Raw genomic sequence first — 26,880 nt, forward strand, 5'->3', positions numbered from 1 at the left:
TTTGTACTCGTTATTAAAAGAAACGTGAAATATTTGACTCACGTCTTACAGACGCTGACTTTCAAAATTTGCAATTTTTGATGACATTTTATCTTTGCATTTAGGAGTCGGTTGCTAAATAAATTAGATAATTTGAGGTTGATTTTTTCTTTTTAAAAAGCATTCTATAATGTTCTTTTATAATTACCAGTGTCTTTGTTTATAATTTTATTACATTATAGATATCGAAAAAATGTTCACAATAAATTTTAAGTTTTCAAAGTAAAAGTACCTTACTACTATTCTCGTAAAGTTTTATTACTTCTGAATCATAATCAGATAATTAAAAAAACATTAAACTACAAATATTTTTCATTTTAATTGAGATTAATATTACGAGTTAGTTACGTACCAATATTGAAGCTTGCCACTGTTTTCTAGAACACAAATTCTTTAAGATGCAGTGAATAAGATCTTCATTTTCAAAAAAGTTTACTTTTCAATATTTTTCACAATAATTTGCATAGAAATGTTATTCACTTAAGCTCTTAGCACCAGAAATCTTTCTATAAGCGATATTTTACTTTTAGTTACGTACAAATGAAAACATCTCGTTCTTCAATTTATGATCGGTGTGTGAGAATTTCTCACACCACGCAGTTTGCCAGCATCACAATTTTAATCATAATCGCGGAACTGCACGTGTGTATATAAGCACCGGTCAGACTGGTTTCTTCCCTTGGTGTGAGCTCCGATTAAGCGCCATGTGTTTTTATTGCTGTGCTACCGTTTCGACTCTCCATTTCGTATCCGGATTTATTATTCGGTGGACTGTGATGTGATTATTTATGTGGACTGCTTGTTTATCCTAAAGTTAATGCTTAGTGTTTGAATTCATCGTGATATAGTGACTCTGTTTTCCACGTGCCATGCAGGGAAATGAAGTCCCCCTGTTCACCGTTGCTGAGTTAGTTTTTCCAAATGTGGCAGTTACGCCAGATGATGTTCGTGCTTTTGGTGACGCTGTTCTGACTGAAAATTGTTCAAGTCTACTGGATTTGGACTGTGTTACGATACAAGACTATCGCATGTTATTGGATCAAATTAAGCTGGTACAATGTTCTCTGAGGGAGTTTGTGTGCAGCTAAATGCAGAAACGGATCATGCTAGTTCGGAACCTGAGAAGGATACTATCCTCGCGAAGTTTGTGGGTTACATAGCCTGCGCTGAAAGACTCAACGAGCTCTTCCAAGGTAAGTGCGAGACTTTCCGTGTGCAAAATCCTATGTATTTTAATGCAAATGCTGTTAATGTTTTGAAGAAAATGTATCAAATAATGTAAAATCCTTGTCTAGTAGTGTTAATGAAAATGTGTCAAATAATGCCAAATCTTTGCTTAGTAATCCTAATGGTTCAATGTGTAAGAATAGCGAGAAAAATGTCGATGATATTTCTATAATTGATGTATGTAAAACTAATCCTGGTGTATGTTATGAAAAATCTAAACCCAAAAGGGGTTCAAAAAAGGGAAAAGTACAGTTACTGAGTTACAGGACTCTGATGGCTTTATTCAGCCTGTAATGAGGCCAGGCCAGCGAAACTTGTTAAGTGTAATACTAGCATAGAAGTTAAAAATAAGTTTGAAAGTTTGAGTAATGACAATGAAAAGAATGTTAATGACGTTGAAATGCCAGGGAAATCTGAGGTGATTGCAGTAACCCCCCCAAAAAAATTAATCCAATAATGGTTAAACCAAATGTTAAGTTTTCAGATTTTGCTAAAACATTAAAAGATGATACTAAGACTGAATTCTCAGTTAAAATTAATGGTGAATTTTTAAAGGTGTTCCCCCATTCAGAGGAGGATCATAGGATAATTACTAGATATTTAGAAGAAAAAGAAATTGATCATTATATAATTACCACTAAATTAGAGCGGCCTATAAAAGCAGTAATACGAGGGCTCCCAATAGACTTCCTTGTCTATGAAATAAAAGAGGAGTTAGAAACATTGGTTTAAAGGATACATAAGGTCACGCAAATGCATAGCATGCGTTTAAAGGCACCCATGTCACTGTTCCAATTGCAGATTGAAATATTCCAGGTGTTGATGCAATTTATGACTTAAATTATCTTATGTGTTTCCATGTTGAAATTTCTGTGTATAAGTCAAGTGGAAGTGTTGTGCAGTGTCATAACTGCGAACACTTCCACCACTCATCTAATCAGTGCAAATTTAAGCCCCGCTGTGTTAAGTGCGCGGGGTCGCACAAAACTCAAAATTGCTCTGCAAAGCGACTAGAAAATGTTATGTGATGCAACTGCCTCCAGTCGGGACATACCGCGAATTATCGTGGATGTCCGAAATTTCCTAAAGTGTACAAAAATTCTAACCAAAAAAATGTTAATGATGTCAATAGTGATAAACCTTCTAATGATGCTAATAGCCAGTTTAAATCAACTGTAAAAAATTTTATGAATACAACTAATGTAACACCTGGTATAAATTATGCAAATGTAGTTAAAGGCCAACCGGATAAACCCGTTGGCCAGGGTGATTCACTAAATAATGGTAAAAGTTCTGAATTCTCTTTTAATGCATTAACTGACATTTATAAAATGATTAAGGAGGCTTGTAATATATTTAAAAGATTCTCTGTTATGAATATTTAAAAAAAGATTTCTGAAAAAATGCCGGAACTGCAAAGTGCAGAGCATGCTATTGATAAGTTGTTTGTACTGTTCTCAATGTTCGAAGAAATTTTTAGTCCAACTAGCAGTGTGTAATTATGTCTGTTGTAAATACCTGTATAAATATCATTACATAAAACGCGAATGGACTTGCCCGTAGACTCAACGAGCTACGGGATTTCGTAAATGAGTACGCCCCTGAATTTTTGTTTCTACAAGAACACCGCCTGGGCCCCTCCACTCCAATTTACTTGGCAAATTATTGTGTGTACAGATCAAATAGACCAGCTGTAAGGATCTTAAGTTTTACAAACGTTTATTTTATTTTAAATCTTACTATCACTTCTTATTTTCTACTTCCGGCCAGAATTATAAGCGTGAAGGTTTTTATGCAAAGTTTGTCTGGCGAACGCCAAGTATTTAAGTGTGGCCTTTTTGTCAAGCGTAAGAGAGGAAGCAGTGAGTTCGAAGCAGGCCGCTTACCTTAGAAGTTACGCAGTTGCTATTTGCCTTCCAGGCCAGAGGTTTTAATCCTCTTGATAAATTAAACGTATTGTAGTGTTCACAGTCTCTGTGCTACATACGCTTCCTGTTATTATAAGGACAATCTTCCACGTGTATTATTCTAAAGTTAAATTAGAGTTTAGTTTTATTTTTATACTTTTTTACGTTAGACCCCGAGTGGAGGGTCAGTGTATTCCGAAGTACGGAAGTTATTGTATATAGAGAAAAATAAAGGGTTTTGTATACCCTTCGTCTGTATCCTGTCTACTTACCACAATTAGTGAACATAGCTTTAGTAAGCTCTCTGTTCCGAGTCAGGTCCTTGTATGTTCCCTAAGAAGGTTAGAAGGAGCATTGAACCTGATAGTGGCGCCCAACGAAGAAGAATAACCATGGCCGAGTTTCAAGAAGAACCTGTGCTGCCTGCAGAAACGGCTCAGAATCCAGAAATGCCAGCTGCCGCCCTGGAAGGATTCGGTTACATCGTCCAGACCATGCGCGCTTCGATGAAACCATAAGCAACGTTTAATGGAAACTCACCGGTAACCAGTTTTTTGGAAAAATTGGATGACCACTTCGTGCTCTACCCCGTGCACGAGTTTCAAAAAGTTACCTTAGCTACCAGCGCTTTGAGGGGCCAAGCGCTTAACTGGTTCAAATGTATCGGCAGAAGTCTCTTGGGTCAAGCAGGAAGTCCCACCTATACTTACGAAAATTTCAAGACTGCCCTACTAAAAGCCTTCCCTGTTGTAAGGGATCGTGCGAAATTAGAAACGGAACTTTTTAGTATATATCAACAAAGAATCGAAAACCTCTCGAGCTTTATTTTAAGAAAAATTCACGTTTTCAAGCTCTTGTATGGAAACCGTCCGGATCCTGAAATAATTCAAGTGATTTTGCCGAGGTTACTGCCCCAAGTGCAAGACTTTATTGAATTAAGAAATCCGACTACACTGGAAAAGTTATTTGAGCTAGCAATCCAGTTTGAAAGTAGAAGAACGGCGGACGTCGAAAGAAGACGCCAATATCAACAGCGAAACCAATTTGGTACGCCAAGACTACAGCAAACTCAAGCATACGGCTACGGAGAAAAAGGAATCAGTGGGCAAGGAAACCCGAGCATTCAAAAACAGCCGGCGAACGTCGACAGTTCAATAGCAACCCAGGAAAAAAGTCTCAAGGCCAGGGGAAAAAGAAGGAAAGCACGGAAAGGAAAAATAATTTAAACTAAAACGATTTCTGCTGACGAGAGGGTGCGGAAATCCGAAGGCCACGAAAACCCCTCTTCCTACAAGATAAATACAGTAATGGTGAAAAATTTGACTTTTCCGAAGATTGAAGTCTTGGTGAATAATATCCCGGCCACCGCACTCCTGGATACCGGCGCGCAGTGTTCCTGTGTGGCAGAAGTCTTTTTTAGAAAGTATTTTCGCAAATACCGCATATATAATGCGGATAATACGACAGTATTAGCGGCGCAAGGAGAACAATGTAAGTGCGTAGGTAAAGTACCTTTGTATATACGTATCAAGGACGAACAAGTAAAGGTGATGTTTTTTATAGTAAAGAATTTGCAAGCACATTTGATCTTAGGAATAGACTTTCTTTCAGGCGCACAAGCTACACTGGATTTTAATGAAGCGTCCCTTAAGCTGACAATGAAACCAGTGCGTGTAGAAAAGGTTGAACCGCCAAGGTTAAATCTTGACCACCTGCCTAATGACGAGCAAGATAGAATCCGACAAGTGGTAAGTGAATTTGCTTCGTTATTTAGTGATATTCCAGGATTTACTCAGGTTACTAACCATAGTATTGACACCGGAGATGCATTGCCAGTTCGTCAAAAACCATACCGATATGATAAGAATAAGGAAAAAATTATAGAATGGCATATTACCGATATGCTACGTAAAAAGATCATAACGCCCATCTCAAGTAGTCATGCTAGCCCGGTGGTTTTATGTAAGAAAAATAATGATTATCCTTTGGAGCATCCAAAAAGGTGGAGATTCGCTATTGATTACCGTAAATTAAATTCCATAACGAAATATCCGGTATATCCGTTGCCGATCATAGAAGAAATTTTAAGGAACATAAAATCAACCAAATTTATGACGACTTTAGACTTAACGACTGGTTATTTTCAAATAGGGGTGAGGCCTGAGGACGTGCCTAAGACTGCTTTTATAACCAAGTCTGGCACTTATGCATTTTTGCGTATGCCGTTTGGCCTTTCAGGCGCCCCGGCAACATTTCAGCGATGCATGGACATTGTGTTAAGACCTGTTCTTGGAAAGTCCACATTTATCAATTTAGACGATATCATTATTACTAGTGATAATCTCGACCAACATATACAGGATTTAAGACAGGTGTTTTCTTTATTAAATGAGGCCGGTCTAAAAGTTAATGTCGAAAAGTGCAAATTTGCAGCCCCTGAATTAAAATATTTAGGTTACAAAATATCGCAAAAAGGGATCGAGACAGATGAATCAAAAATAATCGCTGTACAAAAGTATCCGACTCCAAACACGGCAAAGAAGCTCTCTTCTTTTCTAGGACTTTGTTCATATTATAGGTCCTTTATAAAAGATTTTGCGGCTATCGCTGAGCCATTGTTAAAATTAAAAAGGAAAAAGGCAAGATTCTCGTGGACGGCCGAAGCCAATAGTGCTTTCGAAAAATTAAAACAAGCATTAACGCAAGCCCCTGTGTTAAAATTTCCTGAAAAGGATGAAAATTTAGAAATTTCAGCGGATGCTTCGGATTATGCGGTAGGAGCGGTACTTTCGCAAAATCAGCAGCCCGTGGCATTTTTAGCCGAACTTTAAATCAAACACAAAGAAACTATTCCGCGACCGAGAGAGAGGCACTTGCAGTTCTGTTAGCAGTGCAAAAGTTCCGAGTCTATTTTGGAAAGGCGCCGATAACAGTATACTCTGATCATGCGGCGGTAACTAGATTATACGCAGGGAAAAATTTATCCCCAAGGTTAATAAGATGGGCACTCAAGCTGCAAGAATATAATCTGGTAATCAAGCATACCCCCGGAAAGGAAAATATCGTAGCAGATGCCCTATCACGAATTAAATTAGACGAACAGGGTAATACCGTAAAAGTTGCAATGCTTACAGCGTGTACAATAAATTCCCGAGAAACTGTAATAACAGAACTGGGTAAGGATCCTGAGTTTGGAAGTATTTATGAGTATTTGAAGGATCCTGAAAATTTTAGCCACCAAGATATTGTGGCGATAAGAAATAGGGCGGCCCATTACGAACTAATAGATGGTCTATTATTCTACACAAAACTACGAATTCCAACAACGAATTTCGACCTGTTATCCCAGCTAGTCTTAGATTAAATATCCTGCATGAGCTCCATGACAGGCCTTTAGCTTCTCATGCTGGTATTCGAAAAACTATCCAACGCGTACGCGAGGCAGTCTACTTTCCTGAACTGCAAAAGTTAACAAGGGCGTATGTCCAGTCCTGCCCAACATGTCAAGCCGTTAATTATATTAATTTCCGCCCGGCCGGGTTTCTAAATACTATTAAATCCGAATTTCCCAATGAAATAATTGGCATCGATTTATTGGGCCCTTTCCCAAAAAGTCAGTTAAATAAAAGTCGCTATCTCCTTGTTATGGTTGATCATTTTAGTAAGTGGACCGAAATTGTTCCCTTAAAACGAGCCTCCGCGAAATTAGTTACTGATTCTATTTTAAATAAATATATTTTAAAATACGGGGCGCCCCTAAAAGTTATATCGGATAATGGTCCTAAATTTGTAAGTAATGTATTTGAAGACATGTGCCAAAAACTGGGCATACGTCATTTAAAAATGGTCCCGTATCGACCGCAATCAAATATAGCGGAACGGGTCAACAGAAATATAGTGAAAATTATCCGTAGTTATGTTAAAAATTTTCATAAAAGCTGGGATAACTATGTCAATGAATTTGCCTTCGCCCTTAGGACCGCAAAACATGATACAACGGGCAAAACTCCTGCTGAGTTATTTCTAGGCAGAAAGATTATAACACCGTTAGATAAACTATTTTATGTGCAACAAAGAGCCCCAGAATTTAAAATGGGTGATATAGAAAAACTAATAAAAGAAGCAAAAAAGAATACGGAAGTAGCACAAAGAAAACAGAAATTATATTATGATTTGAAACGACGGGGAGTAACTTATAAAGTAGGGGATGAAGTTTTAAAAATTAAGCATTCACTTTCTTCAGCACCAGAAGATAAAACTGCCAAATGTTTTCCACGATTTGAAGGACCATATGTTATAGAAAAAATAACTCGCGCTGTTGTAGTGTTAAAAGCCAGAAATGGTGAAACCTGTTCCGCAAACATTGATCCAATCAAGCCCTACTTCGATCGTAATAAAATGCAAATCTTTTCAGATCTTTTGCAGGATCCGGCATGGCAGACACCGCAGGTACAAGTTCCAGAGGTGAAAAAACGACAAGTACAAGGGCAAGCCAATGAGAGACAGAAGCAATTGAAAAGAAAATTGCCCCGCGGAAAAATGGAAGGTAACAAGAAAAAGAAGCCGTTCCACCGTCCAGAAAACAGAGTTCACGAACACCCCCAGAATGAAGAAGGGAGAAGGACGACGTATGTGAAGAGGACCAGGAGAAATGACGGCAACTATAACCTGGCTTTAAAACGGAAGATCTACTCATCCGACAGAACTCTCCGCAGCAAAAGTCGCCGAACTGCGGAAGGGCCATCAGCGGCGGAGGAAAAAGTACAAGAAAAATTTGAACGGCCAACAACGAGGTCCAAGCAGGATCACGACAGAAGTTTCCCGGTTCCGCCAAGACCAGCTGCCATCAAACGGCAAAGACCACAAGCAGAGGAGAAAAGGAAAGTATTCAAGGCTGGCCGTACTGGTGAAAAAAGGAAGCTTCCAGAGCAAAGCACTGAAGGGCGAGCCCGTACAAGAAGGAGGATAAACCAAGCTACTATTTGCAGTACCTTTACAGACTGGGCCCAGAAAAGGATGTCCGAATATTACAAAGATAAGTAAAATTTTATGTTACTTTGCAAACTTAAGTTAATCTTTCATTCTTACTGCAAGTGGCAGATTTCAAGAAGTTTTACCTCATGCGAGGTCTACCTTTATCGCCAAAAGGGCGAGAAATGAGTTGTGACCGATTTTCTTATTATGTGTTTCAATTACTCGTGCGTAAAACTAAAGTTGATGTATAATAGCGTTGTGTAAAGACTTAAATATTGTAAAACGTTATTGTATAAATTTTATTTAAAACATTCTAGCAAGAAAGAAGTTTTAGTCTGAAAGACTTTTTGAAATGTAGTATTAGTTCAATGTAGAAAGAATTGGCACTTGCTTTGAAAAGAATAGAAGTTAACAATGTACTACTAATGTATGTTTTCAAATGTGTAAAATTAACGGCATGTTGATATGTTCTTATATACATGTGAACTGTTATTTTAAATGTTAAGAAATACCGTGATATGGTAAAAGTGAAAGTAATGTTAAAAATTTGTTATTCGTGTGACTGTAAAGATTAAATCATGGCGAATATGTGGTAAAGGTTGAATGATGTAGTTAGGCTCTCTGACGCTACACTTTAGAGTTAGCCACTTTTAGAATAGTACCTCAGGGTTTAGAGTTGAAAGTAGGGTGTGTTAAGAGGTCTCGTTATGTTGAATTTTAACACGTTAGTGTTTTGATTGTAGGAGGAAGTGTGGCACACGTAGACAGAAACACATTCGTGTTTGGTGTTCTTTTACAACACATGTCAGAGAGCACGGGGAGAGATAATTAAAATAGTCATGAATGAAATAAGAATGTTAAGAGAAGTATATTCTATATGTTATTTGCAATGTCATTGTGTAACATTTCATTAAACTAGTTTTCCTTCCAGATCTCTGGAAGGAACCAGAATTGAATAAAGCTCCTGTTTAGATGCAGTACAGATGAAAAAAAGATTGTTGTATATCCTGGGAGCTGCTATTGTAACAAATTTCTTTCTTTTAAATTTTCTAGTTTCTAGTTAAGTTATGGTTGTAAAAGGTTGGCCTCGCGTTAGATTCTAGAGCTAAAAGTTTTCAACAAGGTCGTTTTAGACCTCAGTTTCAAACTAATTAACTCTGGCGGGAAGTATGTAAGGATCTTAAGTTTTACTAACGTTTATTTTATTTTAAATCTTTACTATCACTTCTTATTTTCTACTTCCGGCCAGAATTATAAGCGTGAAGGATTTTATGCAAAGTTTGTCTGGCGAACGCCAAGTATTTAAGTGTGGCCTTTTTGCCAAGCGTAAGAGAGGAAGCAGTGAGTTCGAAGCAGGCCGCTTACCTTAGAAGTTACGCAGTTGCTTTTTGCCTTCCAGGCCAGAGGTATTAATCCTCTTGATAAATTAAACGTATTGTAGTGTTCACAGTCTCTGTGCTACATACGCTTCCTGTTATTATAAGGCCAATCTTATTCTAAAGTTAAATTAGAGTTTAGTTTTATTTTGATATCTTTTACGTTAGACCCCGAGTGGAGGGTCATTGTATTCCGAAGTACGGAAGTCATTGTATATAAAGAAAAAATAAAGGGTTTTGTATACCCTTCGTCTGTATCCTGTCTACTTACCACAATTAGTGAACATAGCTTTAGTAAGTTCTCTGTTCCGAGTCAGGTCCTTGTATGTTCCCGAAGAAGGTTAGAAGGAGCATTGAACCTGATACAGCTACCACTCAAAGTACTCGAGCAGGAGGAACAGCACTCCTTATGAAGCGCTGAATTCCTCATAATGAAATAACAATTCCACAACTCTTAGCCGTTGAGGCCACAGTTATTTCCATCATAACAAACACTAATACAACATACACTCTTATCTCCACCTATATCCCTCTCAACAGGAACTCCGTAAATGTTGAGAGTGATCTCAACATTCTTCTCTCACTTGGTACACACGTTATTATAGGTGGAGATCTTAACGCAAGACACCGCGCGTGGAACTGCTATAATTCTAATACACACTGCAGAATCATACTCAACTTGGCTCGTCCAGCACCTTTACGCATAGCAGCTTCTAACATCCCAACACGGTATACTGCTGGTTTCACTGGAATTATAGGCTTCTATCTACTCAAAAACACCAGTGTTCCATTGGATGTTACGGTATTAGATGAGTTGTCTTCTCAGCATAATCCGGTTAGACTAATTTTGGATATCAGTAGCTATACCACACCAGACAAAAGAGCTTTCAGAACTGACTGGCGTGTTTTCGCCAAAGCTCTAGACAACATTTAGTACACGCTTCCAACAATTCAATCGAGGAATGATATTGATAGCTTGGTCAAGGAATTCACCACAGCAGTGCTCAAAAAGAAATTAAAAACCAAAGAGTTAAGAGGTCTCAAGAGCTGAGTCAGTTAATTAAGAGGAGGAATGCCGCCAGAAGGCAGTATCAAAGAACGAGACACCCAACGGATAAAGCCACGTTCAGTAGGCTCTGCGATACAGTCAAGTCCCAACAAATTATTGTGCACAACGCCGCTGGACTCAGTACCTTGAATCACTCTCCACAGATGACAATTCTCTGTGGAAAACTATTAAAAGGTATACAAAATGCCACTATTCCATTCCGCCCCTTAAAGGCCCTCTACGGATCCACTACACTGAAACTGAGAAGGCAGAACTTTTAGCTCAGCATCTGGAATCTCAGTTTCGCACTAACAACATTCACGACACTCCTGCAGAACAGTTAATTAATAAATTTCACTCCAATTACATAGCAAACCGACCGTCGGAAGTCTGTAGCTTCATCAAAAATCTGAAGAAAAATAAAAGTCCTCAATATGACAAAATTACGAACCAGATGATCAAGAATTTCCCCAGGAAAATTATACTACGTTTCACCAAGATTATCAATATCATCATCAAATGGCAGCATTTTCTGAATGTTGGAAGGTTGCAGTGATCACACCAATTCTTAAGCCTCAAAAACCTGCGAACGTTCGGGAATCCTATAGACCTATTAGTCTGCTGTCTGCACTAAGCAAGATAGTGGAGGCTGTCATCCTTACAAAACTGAAACAGCATATTGAAAGCAATGCTATACTCATTCCGTATCAATTTGATTTCGAAGTCATCACTAAACGACCCATCAACTGTATAGAGTTGTGGAACTAATTAGTGAAGGCTTGCAACGTAAACAGGTCACTGGTGGCCTTTTCCTCGACATAGCTAAGGCTTTCGATCGTGTCTGGCTGGATGCTCTCATTTACAAGTTACACACTCTGGGGCTCCCAGAGTACATTACACACATAATTAAGTCCTACCTGGCAGGCAGACATTTTGTCGTTCGCGTCACAGGAACACTTTCTGCACCTAGGCCTATCCTTGCGGGCGTTCCGCTGGGAAGTCTTCTAGGACCCTTACTTTTTAATATCTACGTGAACGACATACCTACTCTGAACAACACAACACTCGCAATGTATGCAGATGACACTGCGATCCTTACACAAAGTGCATTTTTGAGTCCAGTTATACAACGGCTACAAAACCACATCCACGCATTAGAGACTTGGCTCATCAGATGGAAAATTAAGGTTAATGTGGAAAAATCTCAGGCTATCCTGTTCACAAAAAAGAAATTTACCAAAAACCTGCAGTTCTATGGAGTGTCAATTCCGTGGTCCAGGCAAGTGCTCTATCTTGGGGTGATCCTCAGTAAAACTCTCTCATGGGCCCCACACATTACATCTATCATCAGAAAGTTTCGAGTACGTAAACATACACTATTCCCCTTAATTGCTCGAAACAGCGTTCTTTCTATAGACAACAAGTTACTCATTTACAAGTCCTTTCTACGTCCATTATTGTGTTATGCTTGCCCTGTGTGGGCTTATTCTAGTAGATCCTTAACAAAAAGGCTGCAAACTGCACAGAACGGGGTTTTGAGACAAATTGTTAATGCCCCATGGTATGTTCGAAATCGCAGACTACATACTGAACTGAAAATAGATCATATTGGAACTTTTTACTATCGACTGGCCAAAAAATTTCACGAAGACCTGGAGTCCATTGGTAATCCCGTGATTAAAATTTATGATTATGATGTCAATGATCAATGCAACATCAAAAGGCCTACGGCCATTCTTAGCGATGCTGTTGACTAACTTCTGTATGGCATGTTTTGCGTTGTTCATTAATGCTATTTCTTACCTGTACTGTATTTGTAAATTATTCTATGGATGTATTCATGTTTTCTTTTAATATTGCACACTGGGTCTTGCACTTACCAATATTTTTGCATTATTTTTTGCTATGTACTGTTGTTTCTGTTCCTGCTAGTGGCTTTCCTGGACGGCATTTTCTCTATGTGAATCATGTACGCTCTCATTATTCATTATTAATCATCCTAACTTCATTATTAAGCCCATATATATATATATATATATAATTTCTCAAAAAAATTTCAAAAATAAAAATAAACAATAAATAAATAAATAAATAAATAAATAAATAAATAAAATCTGAAATTTCAGATTTTAAATTACGTCCAAAGGGGCGTTTTTTTAACGTTTTGAGTGTTACCTTTATTTATTAAATATCATGATCTTTGCACTTAAACCATAAAATTCAGTTCAAGAGCAATATCGCAAAATAATGTTAAATTAAGCATATCTTTAGAATTTCCGATATACACAGTCTCGCGAGCTGGAGATAAAAGTGTTTTTTTTCTATATAACGTTGCCATTTCCCGCTTTTAAAGCATTGAGTTTGTAAATCAAAAATTCGTTAAAGTTTTACAAAATATAAAATCTATAATGAAACAAATTCCAAATTTGGGATTTCAGATGCCCATATTCGCAGTAGGATTTCGTCATTCAAAATTCGATGGCTCTATGTACCATTGTTTTATCACAATGCGAGAAATAGACAATCATTTATGCAGATTTTTCATTATTTAATTTCTTCAAATACGAGAATGCAGGACTCTAACATTTTGTGGCAACAGTTTGTAAAGTGAACCGACGTTTATGAGTCCGACGCAAAATCGCAAAACGAAAACAATAGTCCTTCAGGGACAAAGCCCCTTTGGACTAAAAAAAAAAAAAAAAAAAAAACGAAAGAAAAGAAAGAAAGAAAGAAAAAACATGTATTAGAAATTTTGGGCATTTTTTTAGTTTGCATTCTGTTCGAACTAGCATATTTTCGATTCGGGGGGTAGGGTCCTTTGACTCAGGAACCCCGGTGGTACACCATCACTCTTTGCGTACATGTTTCTTCCCCTTCTTCGCCCGTGTCCTTCCTGCTGTCGCTTGGCAATTAGCGACGCCGCACTTTGTGCGGGTCCGTGTTTCTGCATATCGCGCTGATGGAGTTTCATCGTTCCTGCATATTTTCACATGGAGTGTCGTCGTATTTTTGCATAAAAAGAAGCAGAACTATAAGGTTGCGATATATTTAGATGAAAATGCTCAGCTTAAAAATCCATCTGCCACAGTAACGTTCTAAAACATCTCAAGCAGATTATTAATAGGTGTTCGACTCCAGAATGTGCATTACCAGCGATGTGTCACAACGTGATGATAAGTGTGTTAATGAAAAGCGAGTGTAAAAAAAAGATCTTGCACGTGTACTACAAAGATGAGGGCATTGCACGAAATTAATGTGAGAAAATTTCGACAGCATAAATATGTGATGTAAGAGGATTGCGATTGCTAGTTAACAGACACGTGTTCTGCATTCGTCTACTATTCTATTTTAGGTTCCCACGTTTTGTGTTCTGAGTTATGATATTTTGATATTTTATGCGCTGTGTGATACCATAATATATTTAATCCAGAAAATGTGTTTTTGATAAAATAATTGTGAGATTAGAAAAGAAATGTGTCTCTACAAGTCTCATGCATGTGGGTTATTGGTATTGGTATTTAAGTGAAATATTTAATTATTCTTAATGTTAGGGTTTAATACGCAATGTACGATCACTAAGAATTCAAGTCAGTAAATATTGGGCACATGTAAATTAATTAAGGATTTCTAGATAGATATTTGGATAGATTGTCACATTACGACGCCTCCTAGTAGTGCACACCACTACACGGCGCCTGAATATGATTCCCAATTTTAAAATCAAATATCTCGTGCACAGAAATCAGATTTACTGTATTTTATTTTTTATAACGAATACAAATTTTTTCTAAAATTTGTTGTATTTCAATTTTTATAACGAATACAAAATTTTTCTAAGTACACGAACCGATGGAACATTTAAAAATTAGATTTTGTTATTTTCATAAAAGCAAAATCCTTCAGTTTACAAATGCCAAATCCTTCAATTTACAAATGCAAAATCATGAATATTTGCGTCATTTTAAAGCACATTTAGAATTGGAAATAAGTGTCTACGACTAACGGTTGCGAGAATAAAGATCGGGTAAGGACTTGTCTGCACGCAATATAATTATACAGTGGAACATCGACCTCTCATTACGAATAATACTGTTCACAAAAAAATTATATAATCATAAAACGTCTCGAGTGATGAACGGTTTTTCAAGTTACAAATGCTGAAAATGGGATAAATAAATTTAAAAAAATATTTTGAAGAAACTTACGACACAGAGTAGTATACACTCAGCGAATCTGAAAATGTAATTTTAATATTTTCAGTTTTCTTAACCGTTGCCATGAAATTTTTCATTAACGAAAGGAAAGAAGAAAATTGTAAAAAGAGCGACTTGACCTTGAAGGGAAAAAGCAACTTGGCCTTGAAATCGGCCGAGCTGAAATTATTCTCAGATTATGCTGCCAGAATACAGAGGGACTGAGACTGACGGTTTGTTTACTTTAACTTATTAATGTCGTGTTTATCATTTTTATGCTAGTTTTAATGATTGGTATCGATTTTTGCTATCAATTGGGGTGCAAAGTACTGTTAAAAAGTTGAAATAACCTATCATCTTGGGTTCAGGATTTGATTAATTCATTATGTATTAATTCTCATGGAAAAACCAATTTTGGTTTACGAACAGTTCGAATGATGAATTACATTTGGGAACCGAAGTTTTACTGTTTCTGATGATGTAGTTAAGTATTTTTTTAAAAAAAGAATCTCAAGAGACTTCATAAAAGTTAACCAAAACTATAAGAAGACGCCTTAACAGTTAAATTTATATATTAATTTAAAGAGAAAAGAAATAAGTTGCACGCAGGCCCATACAGACACTCAAATCATTGGCAGTTAGTAACACTGTAACAATGAATACAAATATCTGATTTCTATTAGCAGAGGGAAGACCATCAGCTATTTCGAGAAAATTTCCTGAGCCAAATTGTATGTTTATTACCCAATGCTATTTTATCTCATTTTATGACGGAATAATAAGGGAAAGTTTATTGTGAGCATGTAAATTTAATTCTGCACAAAGAAATTGGTGTGTTAAATTCAGAAAATAGTATGGTACAGATAGACAAAAAACACTGGAGTAATTTCAGTCAGAAAAATTTTGATTTCCTTTTAAATCATTTAAACAGAAAAATTAAAAGGGCTAAATTTTCAGCAGCATATTGCCCTGAAATTATATTGGGATAATTTTATTATTAAAAATATTATATATATATATAATTTTCAGTACAGTATCCCAAATATTTACAGATAGCCATATTCCCTTCAAAAATCAACCAAAGTAAATACTTCTGTCAAAATATCGGTATCTCAATTTTTCAGAAATGCTGCTATTTCCTATGATGACTTAAATCTGAAGACATGAAGTGAAACAGTAACATAGCAAGAAACATACACATTTAAAACATAATTTTATGAGTCCTGTCATGATATATTTTAACACAAATATTATATTTTAGTAGAGAATCCATAGTTAAAGAAGATTTTAGTTTTGCATTTTAGTCTTCGTACCCAAATGCTAATTTTTACAGTTTAATTCATATTATACTGAGGATAAGAAAAGAAAGTGAGGTTTAGTCCAAAAATAGGGTTTCAACTTCTTATTACGTTAAAAGGATATTATTTACTTCGCAGCAACATTATTGCTACATTTAAGTCAAACACATAATTTTTAGCATGCTTTAAAAGCTGCAAAGACACTTTAAGTTTAGAACCTAAAACGCTTGTTAGTGAAAAGTGAATCTTGGTGAAGCCTTAAAAAATCGAGTACAAAAGTACAAAGAATTAAATCATTTCTTTTTTGATAGTATAAATATAGAAAAATACATTTATTCCATACAATAAATGTAGAATACATGCAAAATTTTTAATTCATAATTCTTGGTGGGATATTCTAATATTTGTATGCAGTATCTGCTTTATTTGATGCGGAAAGAATTGAAAAAAATCACAAAGGAAATAGTTTTAAGAATATGATAGGAAAATAGTAGAATTAATGAATTATTTTAATTCATGATTTAAGTCATCTTATAATACGTAAAAATGAAAAAATTATGTTTCTAAATAAAAGATGCAATGCAGAAAGGAAAAACCAAACTAAACCATCCAAGATTATTACTCACCTGTACTGTGACAGTCTAGGTATTTAAATTATTTAAATTAAACATCAATTTGCTGAAGATCTTGAATATAAACGATTGGATTAAAATAAAATAAGCTTTTTATCTACTTTGCAATAGATAAAACTATAAACGAAGCTACTGCGTCTAGAAATTTGGTTAATGTGGGTGCCAGCAGGAAATACTATTAACATATTCCGCGCTCGTTCCTGCGTTGTCAACAGCGCCTCTCGCATGTCCATTGTAATGTCATTCACGTAATATTATATGGGATTGCTGTTTTAAATTTGTTACGGTTCATATGTTATTATGACGTATCTGTGTCTCCAGAGTCAAAAGATGTAGAAGTAAAACGAAAGCAGGCCGTTTGATTTCTTTTTTACAGAAAAATGCAAATTTTAAAGAGAACAATTACGATACTGTACATAACAGCTTAGATCAAATATAAATTTCCAACAGAATTTAAATTAACTGGAAACCATGACTGTGAGTATTTCGTAATAATTAAGAAGGAAAATGATTTCTTAAGGGTTATGTAGTAGTTGTTTCCACATCGAAATCCTGGCTAAATATTCATCCAAAAATCTTTATACCCGTCTCTATTAAATACAAAAATACCTGAATACGCGCCAGTTTCTTTTAAAAAGTCCTCAATGAAAATGTTCCACTCTTATGCAGAGATTCTTTTCAGAGGTTAACAAACATGAGACATGAACATGATGGTCGCCTGGGGCATTTAAATTGTGGATTAAACCTGCATCAAGCACGATGTCAATATACTATGCCAAAACTTTAAAACTGGTTCGAAAAACATAGGCTAATTACGCATGTTCCAAAAAAGGTTATGTCATATGTCATTCAAATTAGCTCTTATATCTATTTAATATTTGAAAAATATTAAATAAAAACTTAATCGCAAAATTCAAGCTTTCTGACAAGACTAAGTGATGTGTTTATGTTTTATTTATGTTAATTATTGTTTATTAGTAACTTACAAATGTTTACGTAAAAGTAAATTGTTTTCTCTGTTTGATAATTTAGTTCTACTGTTTTGCAAACTGCAATAATTCTTCATTTTAGCTTGTAATCAAGCTTATTATCAAGATTCATCATCTTCCTATTATACAAACTTCTGGAAATATTCTGCCTCTGGGTACTTACGCAAAAAGTAAATTTAGTTCCGATAAAGAATCTTGATGAATTTCATTTCGATATAAATTTCTGTTATTTATGCTTATTTCACGTGAACATGATCCAGACTTCGGATATCTTTGTACAGTAACATAAATTTCCTTCAATCTGGCTGCGTTTTTCTATTAGACATACATCTGAAAATTTTTTATCGTTACGTATTTCTAAATAATATAATTAATTAATAATTTTTCAGAAATACTTAACCTTTCAAGTTAAAGGATCTCTCCATTAGGCAAAAACTTTACAACATTGTCCATTAAAAGGAAAATTTGGAGGCAGACGTTATTTCATTGGCTTAAGTAGTTGGTTTATAGTTAAGTTGCCTACGGGGAAGGACGACTTCATGGAGGCCGTGTTTTAAGGAAACTTGGTTCATACACATCTCACACATGGAAAAACTACGAAAACTTTCATACATAACTTTCCTGTTCGTTGGGATTTGAACTCAGATTGTTCGATGTTATGCAAATTGTATTTCTTTCTTTGTACCGAGGAGCGGCGCAGACGCAAATTTGTTAGGTTTTTTTAATGCTCGCGTTTAGAGCTTTGAGGTTGCTGTGAATTACTGGAGTTTCAACTAAGCAGAGGTTCTTCTGAGTTTGTGTTGGTAAGCCGCCACTGAAGTCGGAGTTTGTGTGGTCTTCGCCGTTCCTCAACTAACTTACTGTTTGAAAGTCAATAAAGAAGTTTCGGTCAACGTTATGACTCTGAGGTTTTTGGGGTTCTATACTGAAGTAATATCAAGTCAATTTACAGTCCACTATTTTTAACAACGGATCGTACATGTTTTTTGGTCCGTCAGCTACGGAGTCGCAGTAAATTTGGTGAGTCAGTGTGTTTTTTTATCTTTCTTATTAGATAATGGAATTTACAACGCTTAAGACTAAAAAGCGTGTAGCTAAAGCTAAGTTAAATAAACTGAAAAAGAAAATTACAGTGACTTACGATTCTGCTGATGTTGATCAGTTAGAACTTTTTAAATCTAGATTAAATAATTTAATGACTGAACTTTCGGATATTTTTAGTAACATATTTGTAGTGTGTGAAGAAAAAGATATTGATGTATTTATAGAAGAACAACAGGTCATACCATATACTGTTGATGAGTTAATTTTAATGCTAACCAGAGTTAAGAATGTTAAAGATAATAGTGTGGAAACTAAATCTTGTGAAATAGCGAGTATACGCTTACCTAAGCTAACTCTTCCTGTATTTAGTGGCAGTACTGAAGAATGGTTATCATTTTTGATTTATTTAAAACGGCGATAGTGGATAATGACCGTTTATCAGGTGCACAAAAGCTACAATATTTAAAGGATTCTTTAAAAGGAGATGCTTTGCGGATTGTTCAAGCTTTAACTATTTGTGACAGGAATTTCGAAATAGCGCGGCATTTATTGTGTCACAGATTTTCACATAAGAGAGAATTACTTTCATCGTTATTAAAGAAAATCTTGTATTTATCAAATTTACAATTTGAAATTCCTAGTCAGATATTAGCGTTAGTAGACACGGTAAGAGAGTGTGTATGTTCGTTTGAAAATCTAGGATTCAAAGTGGAGCAATTCGCGGATACTATTTTAATGTTAATAGTACAGTTTAAATTGGATTCTTCGACGAGAGGATGGTGGGAAAGAACATTAAAGAGTGAGGAAATACCAACACTTAATAATCTGCTAGAGTTCTTGAAATCTCATGCCAGAACCTTGCAAGCAGGTAAAACGCAAGGTGTAAAAAAAAAAAAACAAGTTACAAAAGACAAATTAACTTCATTGGCTTCAGAGACTCGCGCGCAGTGTACGTATTGTAAAGCCGGTCATTCAGTTTTTAAATGTAATAAGTTTTTATATCTGAATGTTCAGGAACGCGTTAATTTTGTCAAAAGAAATAATGTATATTTTAATTGTTTGGTTTCAAATCATAAAGCTTTCGAGTATAGAAGTACACACAAATGTAAAAAGTGCTTTAAAAATCATCACACACTACTGCATTTCGAAAGAGTTCAAAATGAACCAAAGGCATGTAAAGGAGTTACGAACAGTTCGAATGAATTATCAGTGACGGCTAAGCCATTTTTCCCTGGGCCAGAACCTCGCGCTTAATCAGCTGGGTCAGGGGAGAATATCGCAAGTTCTAGTCCAGTAATTAAATCTTGTGTTCCAGACTTTAATTTTCAGAGTGAAGTTTTATTATGTACGGCTGTTATTAAAGTGTTAGATTCATCGGGTGAATACCAATTGTGTAGAGCTCTCCTTGACCCTGGCAGTCAAGCAAGCCTAATTTCAGAAGATTGTGTACAAAGGCTAGGGTTAGCAAGAAGAAATGCCAAAGTTTTTATTTCATGTTTAGGGTCTTTGGATACGAAAACTAATGGAATTACGGAAATAAACTTCGTTCCGCATTTTCCGGCGAAAGTGTCATTTAAAACACCAGTATTTATCATCAATAGAATTATTGGAACTTTGCCGAATTTTACATTGGATAAGAATTACGTTGAGGAATATAATGATTTAATGTTAGCATATCCAACATTTTACAAAAGTGGGCCTGTTGATATACTTTTAGGCGTAGATATTGCCTTACCTCTTTTAAAGGGAGAAATAATTAAATGCGAAGAAGGTAAACCGGTAGCTTCTCGTTCTGAACTAGGATGGATTATTTCAGGTAGTGTGAATAATTCAACAGAAATTAATCCTACTATCTATGTCAATAATATACAAGTGGAAACTGATCAGATGCTGTCTGACTTTTGGAAATTGGATGCTGTACCTACGTTTGACATGCTTACTAAATCGGAGAGAGCATGTGAAGATTATTTCAGATCTACATATACGAGAGAGGAAAGTGGGGTATATACTGTGAAATTATCGTTTCACTCTCCGCCTTCTCAGCTTGGAGATTCCAGACAATTAGCTATGCGTAGATTCCAATCTTTAGAAAATTCACTTCTAAAAAAGCCTCAGATATATGAACAGTATAAGGATTTCATGAGGGAATACCTTGAGCTGAGACATATGGAGGGAGTGCCTGAGGGAGAGATTCTTATTGACTCTACGTATTACATGCCTTATGATGCCGTATTAAAGGAATCAAGTACTACGACTAAACTGAGAGTTGTTTTCAATGCTTCAGCTAAAACGACATCGGGTCTTTCATTGAATGATATTTTGATGGTTGGGCCAAGAGTTCAGCAAGAGCAGTTTCCAATTCTTCTACGGTTTAGAACTCACAAAATTGCAGTATGTGCCGATGTAGAGAAGATGTTCAGACAAATTCGTGTCCACCCAGAAGATACAAATTGGCAAAGAATGCTTTGGAGGGATAGTCCTAGTGAGCCCTTGAGTACATTTAGATTAGTGACAGTTACATATGGGACTGCCTGTGCGCCATATTTGTCTACTAGAGTAATGAAACAACTTGCATTAGATGAACAAGTGAGATTTCCTTTAGCATCAAAAATTGCCCTTCGTGACTTTTATGTTGATGATTTGCTTTCAGGGGCACAAAGTGAAAAGGAAGCGAATGTTCTAGTTCAGCAGTTGAATGAAATGATGAAAAGGGGTGGATTTCGCTTAAGGAAGTGGATTTCAAACAGTTCAGCTATTTTAGAGAATATTCCCGAGTGCTTACGAGAATCCAGTATTTCTCTTGAAATAACCAGTGACAAGAAAGTAAAAATATTGGGAATTAATTGGAACAACTCTAGTGATATGTTTCATTTTTCGGTATGCATAAGTGATAAAGAGTTTACTAAGAGGACTATTTTATCAGAAGTAGCCAAAATCTTTGATCCAATGGGATGGTTAGCGCCAACAACAATATACGCGAAAATATTATTACAAGAGTTATGGAACTTACACCTGGGTTGGGATGAACTCGTTGATAAGAGAATAAGTAGAAAATGGAAGCGTTTCTATCTAGAATTGCCCTTACTTTCAAGCTTACAATTTCCGAGGTATGTCTTGAGTCCGAAAGCAGTAGTTATAGAAATCCATGCTTTCTGCGACGCTTCAGAAAAGGCTTATTGTGCAGTCATCTATCTCCGAACAATCAACCTTGATTCGTCAGTCAAAGTCAGCCTTCTGACATCGGAAACCAGAGTAGCGCCCTTAAAAACCCAGTCTCTTCCGAGACTAGAGTTATGTGCTGCGTTACTTTTAACCAACCTCTTACATGCAGTATTATTATGGATAGAACTGCCTATTAACAATATCTACGCATGGACCGACTCGCGGGTTACATTGGCATGGGTCTCGTCCGAATCTTGCCGTTGGCTACCTTTTGTGGCAAATCGAGTTGCAAAAATCCAGGAAGCTGTTCCAGGTATTCAATGGAATTATGTTGCTGGGAAAGAAAATCCTGCAGACAGTGGGACCAGAAGTTTTATTCCATCAGAATTCCTACAATGTGAGTTATGGATGAAGGGACCGCAGTGGTTAAACGAATCCCTAATTCATGTACAGCAAAATTCAAGTGTAGAATTAGAGGGTGAGGTTATGTTGAAGGAATTGAAAAAGAGTTTCAGTTCCAATGTTTCCAAATTTGAAGAGCCTAGTGTGTTTTCAAGATTTTCATCATGGTTAAAGTTATGTCGAGTGTTAGCGTGGTGTTTAAGATTCAGAAATAAGTGTAGTAAGTTACCTACAGAGCGTATAAAGGGTTATTTATCTACTGAAGAATTCTGTGAAGTTACTTCTATGATTGTTGGGATTGTGCTGTAAGGATCTTAAGTTTTACTAACGTTTATTTTATTTTAAATCTTTACTATCACTTCTTATTTTCTACTTCCGGCCAGAATTATAAGCGTGAAGGATTTTATGCAAAGTTTGTCTGGCGAACGCCAAGTATTTAAGTGTGGCCTTTTTGCCAAGCAAGAGAGAGGAAGCAGTGAGTTCGAAGCAGGCCGCTTACCTTAGAAGTTACGCAGTTGCTATTTGCCTTCCAGGCCAGAGGTATTAATCCTCTTGATAAATTAAACGTATTGTAGTGTTCACAGTCTCTGTGCTACATACGCTTCCTGTTATTATAAGGCCAATCTTATTCTAAAGTTAAATTAGAGTTTAGTTTTATTTTGATATCTTTTACGTTAGACCCCGAGTGGAGGGTCATTGTATTCCGAAGTACGGAAGTCATTGTATATAAAGAAAAAATAAAGGGTTTTGTATACCCTTCGTCTGTATCCTGTCTACTTACCACAATTAGTGAACATAGCTTTAGTAAGTTCTCTGTTCCGAGTCAGGTCCTTGTATGTTCCCGAAGAAGGTTAGAAGGAGCATTGAACCTGATACAGCTACCACTCAAAGTACTCGAGCAGGAGGAACAGCACTCCTTATGAAGCGCTGAATTCCTCATAATGAAATAACAATTCCACAACTCTTAGCCGTTGAGGCCACAGTTATTTCCATCATAACAAACACTAATACAACATACACTCTTATCTCCACCTATATCCCTCTCAACAGGAACTCCGTAAATGTTGAGAGTGATCTCAACATTCTTCTCTCACTTGGTACACACGTTATTATAGGTGGAGATCTTAACGCAAGACACCGCGCGTGGAACTGCTATAATTCTAATACACACTGCAGAATCATACTCAACTTGGCTCGTCCAGCACCTTTACGCATAGCAGCTTCTAACATCCCAACACGGTATACTGCTGGTTTCACTGGAATTATAGGCTTCTATCTACTCAAAAACACCAGTGTTCCATTGGATGTTACGGTATTAGATGAGTTGTCTTCTCAGCATAATCCGGTTAGACTAATTTTGGATATCAGTAGCTATACCACACCAGACAAAAGAGCTTTCAGAACTGACTGGCGTGTTTTCGCCAAAGCTCTAGACAACATTTAGTACACGCTTCCAACAATTCAATCGAGGAATGATATTGATAGCTTGGTCAAGGAATTCACCACAGCAGTGCTCAAAAAGAAATTAAAAACCAAAGAGTTAAGAGGTCTCAAGAGCTGAGTCAGTTAATTAAGAGGAGGAATGCCGCCAGAAGGCAGTATCAAAGAACGAGACACCCAACGGATAAAGCCACGTTCAGTAGGCTCTGCGATACAGTCAAGTCCCAACAAATTATTGTGCACAACGCCGCTGGACTCAGTACCTTGAATCACTCTCCACAGATGACAATTCTCTGTGGAAAACTATTAAAAGGTATACAAAATGCCACTATTCCATTCCGCCCCTTAAAGGCCCTCTACGGATCCACTACACTGAAACTGAGAAGGCAGAACTTTTAGCTCAGCATCTGGAATCTCAGTTTCGCACTAACAACATTCACGACACTCCTGCAGAACAGTTAATTAATAAATTTCACTCCAATTACATAGCAAACCGACCGTCGGAAGTCTGTAGCTTCATCAAAAATCTGAAGAAAAATAAAAGTCCTCAATATGACAAAATTACGAACCAGATGATCAAGAATTTCCCCAGGAAAATTATACTACGTTTCACCAAGATTATCAATATCATCATCAAATGGCAGCATTTTCTGAATGTTGGAAGGTTGCAGTGATCACACCAATTCTTAAGCCTCAAAAACCTGCGAACGTTCGGGAATCCTATAGACCTATTAGTCTGCTGTCTGCACTAAGCAAGATAGTGGAGGCTGTCATCCTTACAAAACTGAAACAGCATATTGAAAGCAATGCTATACTCATTCCGTATCAATTTGATTTCGAAGTCATCACTAAACGACCCATCAACTGTATAGAGTTGTGGAACTAATTAGTGAAGGCTTGCAACGTAAACAGGTCACTGGTGGCCTTTTCCTCGACATAGCTAAGGCTTTCGATCGTGTCTGGCTGGATGCTCTCATTTACAAGTTACACACTCTGGGGCTCCCAGAGTACATTACACACAAGATTTGCCGAGGTTACTACCCCAAGTGCAAGACTTTATTGAATTAAGAAATCCCACTACACTGGAAAAGTTATTTGAGCTAGCAATCCAGTTTGAAAGTAGAAGAACGGCGGACGTCGAAAGAAGACGCCAATATTAACAGCGAAACCAATTTGGTACGCCAAGACTACAGCAAACTCAAGCATACGGCTACGGAGAAAAAGGAATCAGTGGGCAAGGAAACCCGAGCATTCAAAAACAGCCGGCGAACGTCGACAGTTCAATAGCAACCCAGGAAAAAAGTCTCAAGGCCAGGGGAAAAAGAAGGAAAGCACGGAAAGGAAAAATAATTTAAACTAAAACGATTTCTGCTGACGAGAGGGTGCGGAAATCCGAAGGCCACGAAAACCCCTCTTCCTACAAGATAAATACAGTAATGGTGAAAAATTTGACTCTTCCGAAGATTGAAGTCATGGTGAATAATATCCCGGCCACCGCACTCCTGGATACCGGCGCGCAGTGTTCCTGTGTGGCAGAAGTCTTTTCTAGAAAGTATTTTCGCAAATACCGCATATATAATGCGGATAATACGACAGTATTAGCGGCGCAAGGAGAACAATGTAAGTGCGTAGGTAAAGTACCTTTGTATATACGTATCAAGGACGAACAAGTAAAGGTGATGTTTTTTATAGTAAAGAATTTGCAAGCACATTTGATCTTAGGAATAGACTTTCTTTCAGGCGCACAAGCTACACTGGATTTTAATGAAGCGTCCCTTAAGCTGACAATGAAACCAGTGCGTGTAGAAAAGGTTGAACCGCCAAGGTTAAATCTTGACCACCTGCCTAATGACGAGCAAGATAGAATCCGACAAGTGGTAAGTGAATTTGCTTCGTTATTTAGTGATATTCCAGGATTTACTCAGGTTACTAACCATAGTATTGACACCGGAGATGCATTGCCAGTTCGTCAAAAACCATACCGATATGATAAGAATAAGGAAAAAATTATAGAATGGCATATTACCGATATGCTACGTAAAAAGATCATAACGCCCATCTCAAGTAGTCATGCTAGCCCGGTGGTTTTATGTAAGAAAAATAATGATTATCCTTTGGAGCATCCAAAAAGGTGGAGATTCGCTATTGATTACCGTAAATTAAATTCCATAACGAAATATCCGGTATATCCGTTGCCGATCATAGAAGAAATTTTAAGGAACATAAAATCAACCAAATTTATGACGACTTTAGACTTAACGACTGGTTATTTTCAAATAGGGGTGAGGCCTGAGGACGTGCCTAAGACTGCTTTTATAACCAAGTCTGGCACTTATGCATTTTTGCGTATGCTGTTTGGCCTTTCAGGCGCCCCAGCAACATTTCAGCGATGCATGGACATTGTGTTAAGACCTGTTCTTGGAAAGTCCACATTTATCTATTTAGATGATATCATTATTACTAGTGATAATCTCGACCAACATATACAGGATTTAAGACAGGTGTTTTCTTTATTAAATGAGGCCGGTCTAAAAGTTAATGTCGAAAAGTGCAAATTTGCAGCCCCTGAATTAAAATATTTAGGTTACAAAATATCGCAAAAAGGGATCGAGACAGATGAATCAAAAATAATCGCTGTACAAAAGTATCCGACTCCAAACACGGCAAAGAAGCTCTCTTCTTTTCTAGGACTTTGTTCATATTATAGGTCCTTTATAAAAGATTTTGCGGCTATCGCTGAGCCATTGTTAAAATTAAAAAGGGAAAAGGCAAGATTCTCGTGGACGGCCGAAGCCAATAGTGCTTTCGAAAAATTAAAACAAGCATTAACGCAAGCCCCTGTGTTGAAATTTCCTGAAAAGGATGAAAATTTAGAAATTTCAGCGGATGCTTCGGATTATGCGGTAGGAGCGGTACTTTCGCAAAATCAGCAGCCCGTGGCATTTTTTAGCCGAACTTTAAATCAAACACAAAGAAACTATTCCGCGACCGAGAGAGAGGCACTTGCAGTTCTGTTAGCAGTGCAAAAGTTCCGAGTCTATTTTGGAAAGGCGCCGATAACAGTATATTCTGATCATGCGGCGGTAACTAGATTGTACTCAGGGAAAAACGTATCCCCAAGGTTAATAAGATGGGCACTCAAGCTGCAA

General features: G+C 36.8%; 1 protein-coding gene across 4 annotated transcripts in view; it reads right to left on the reverse strand.

Annotated features, from left to right (window-relative positions):
* The window catches only part of LOC118186983 (sodium-dependent dopamine transporter-like), a 388,447-nt gene that overhangs the window by 305,714 nt on the left and 55,853 nt on the right, over positions 1-26,880 (reverse strand). The window contains exon 1 of one of the 4 annotated variants that reach the window (XM_085811467.1): positions 16,689-16,851. The exons of the other annotated variants lie outside the window; for them this stretch is intronic. The gene's annotated coding sequence lies outside the window, so the exon portion shown is untranslated. Of the gene's footprint in view, positions 1-16,688; positions 16,852-26,880 lie in introns of those variants that run through there. 4 annotated transcript variants of the gene reach the window in all.

The sequence above is a fragment of the Stegodyphus dumicola genome, chromosome 2, assembly GCF_044657685.1.
Source record: "Stegodyphus dumicola isolate Sdum_Otavi_A_Nest chromosome 2, ASM4465768v1".
NCBI lineage: Eukaryota > Metazoa > Arthropoda > Arachnida > Araneae > Eresidae > Stegodyphus > Stegodyphus dumicola.